Below are 2471 nucleotides of genomic sequence, written 5' to 3'. Positions count from 1 at the left end.
AATGGTCCATCGTAACAAATCGCCTGCTCGGCATGCCATGCATATATGGATGAAGCTTTGAAGGAGACGCAAAACACAGCTTTGGCAACGCTGTTGAACGCTGCTTGGCCGCCATCACGCGTTTGCTGCCGAAAAGTTGAAATATTTCAACTCGAGCAGCATTTGACGCGCCGCAAAATACGTGAACGCGCCTGCAGCGCGGGCACGGGCGTGCTGCGCTGCAAATCAAATCTTGCCGCGCTCGAGCATGCGTTGACAGGTTGACGCAATGGTAACAGAGTAGAGTTACTATTGGCCGAAAATTAAAGCAGGGGGAGGGCTGAACACAATGTGCCTGTTTAATTGGCTTTTATTTAGTTATTTAGGAGCGAGATGTGAAGGTAAAGCCTGAGGGAGTTTGAGTAATGTAAAAGCCGAGTGTTCATTGGTTTAACGTTACGCCGACGGGAGTAATGACGACCGGCCCAACATTTTTTCCGTAAATACCGGTATGTTTATGTTGCAACAACAAACTCTTCACGGACCCCCTAGCAACGCGCCGCGGACCCCCGGGGGTCCGGGGACCCCACTTTGAGAACCGAGGACCTATTGCATCACTTCCTTTAGGGCTTCGGCCTCCTAATTGATCATTATAGTATAATTGAATGCCCTCTTTCATATATATGATACCTCCACCACTGGGACGTGGCAACAATTCTCCAAATCCATATGGGGAGGTGGGGGGGGGGATGCTTGTGGACAGTAGGGGTGTATACTCAACATAAATAGGAAGCAAACTCAGTAGAAGTAATGACATCTCACAAATATTTATTTAATAAATTGTTTCAAATAACCCTGCCTCGTTAAATCAATGAGCTTGGTGTTTTGCTTTCAAAAATAGGTTATAGTAGAAGTCTAAAATGAAGAAAATAAAAACATCCAAGCTGCCTTTTAAGGACACCTTGGAATATCTGTCTATTTTCTAACCATCGGACCCTAGTTTACGACAAAAACAACACAATTGACGGCAGCTCCTTTGCCGCGTGGTTTTTAGAGCCATGTAAGGATTACCCTGCGTTCACACCAAAAGATGCAAAAAGTTGACGCGGGTCGTGATCCCATTCAAAGTGAAAACTTGCAAAACTTGATTTGACGCGCCGAAAAACTCAGGCGTCAACGCGTTCGGGCAGCAAATGCATCTTTTGGTGTGAACGCAGGGTTAGAGGGGGCGGTCGATAGCAATCACCATAGCAACCATAACGGTCAAGTGACTGGATGCAGCCCCGTTGAAAGAAATAGAATACCACCCTACACTGTAAAAAGTGTAACATGCAGTTGTTCATTCAAACTAATCACTGTCATTGAAAACAGGATCAAATTATTGATTTGATTGTGTAACTCATTCTTTATGCATTTTGAGACACCAAGTTTGATTTAAACTGAACTAAATATACGTCCAATAGACACAAACAAAAGTTTTAGATTTCTCTCAAACAATTTTTTTTTATTCATGACCTGCAGGTAATATTTTTAGTTTGAGTCGAATTTGAATTTGAATTTGCACGTTGCACAGTCGGAGCACATTCAGGTCCAAGTCTCAGAACGTGAGAGCTCTCTTTCGGTCGTTTACATCCTTGGAGGATTTCGTCGAAACATAAACGTAAGTAGCAAAACAGTTGCAGATAATCATTGTTTTAGTATTTTAGCGGGCTGTGCCGCGTTCCAGGCAGGCTCTTGGCTGGGCCTTAACTGTTAATATGAGCTAGCTGACGTTTGAGTTGTAATAATGCATTTACCGGTATCGTTATGACAATGAATCGCTCGCTAACATCCGGGGCAGCTAGTGTGGCTAGTAGCCCACCCACATACTCTGCTGCACGTATTAGCTTCACCTAAGGTCTGTCATTGGGTGGAGAGAAAACACAGACTCTCTCGCCCTCCACCCAGCAACGTTTATTTATTTATTGGGGTTGTATTATGTGCTCTTCAGAGAGTAGTAATTGTTTGTTTTATTTTGTATGCTTTCAGAAACACGTGGTCGCTCTCTTCAGTTCCCTGGCTGTAGCCTATATCTTCATCCAACCTGAACATAATATCTTGCATCTACTGTCATTCTCCTCCCCTCTCCAGCCTTTCTCCTCTTCTCTCCACCATCTCCTCCCCTCTCATCTGCTCCTTTCTCCTCCTTTCCATTCTCCTCCTCACCTCCTCTCTCCTCCCCTCATGTTAAATATGTTACGGTTCATATGTTAAAGATTAATAAATACATTTAAAGTTATCTGTTGGCCAAGTGTCTTTTTTTTATAGAGTTTTTAAATGTGAAAATGATAGTTTGGTCATATGTAAATAAATTAACTGGTGTCAATGCAAACATTAATTCATGTTAATTTAGTTGAAAGTAAATATATTAGTTTGGTTCAACAATTTAAATGTTGAGAAAATCATTTGGATCAAGGCAAAGATTGAATGTTGGGTCAAGTGCAGCATTATTG

General features: G+C 42.5%; 1 long non-coding RNA gene across 1 annotated transcript; it reads left to right on the top strand.

The window, feature by feature from the left end:
* Positions 1-1297: 1297 nt before the first annotated feature.
* On the top strand, positions 1298-2257 carry LOC115555148 (uncharacterized). Its single transcript, XR_003978823.1, has 2 exons — positions 1298-1639; positions 2008-2257. It is a non-coding gene; the product is annotated as an uncharacterized LOC115555148 (long non-coding RNA).
* The last annotated feature ends 214 nt before the right edge of the window (positions 2258-2471 follow it).

The sequence above is a fragment of the Gadus morhua genome, chromosome 12, assembly GCF_902167405.1.
Source record: "Gadus morhua chromosome 12, gadMor3.0, whole genome shotgun sequence".
NCBI lineage: Eukaryota > Metazoa > Chordata > Actinopteri > Gadiformes > Gadidae > Gadus > Gadus morhua.
Note: the sequence above shows the minus strand (reverse complement) of the source record. Positions and strands in the feature narration are given on the sequence as shown.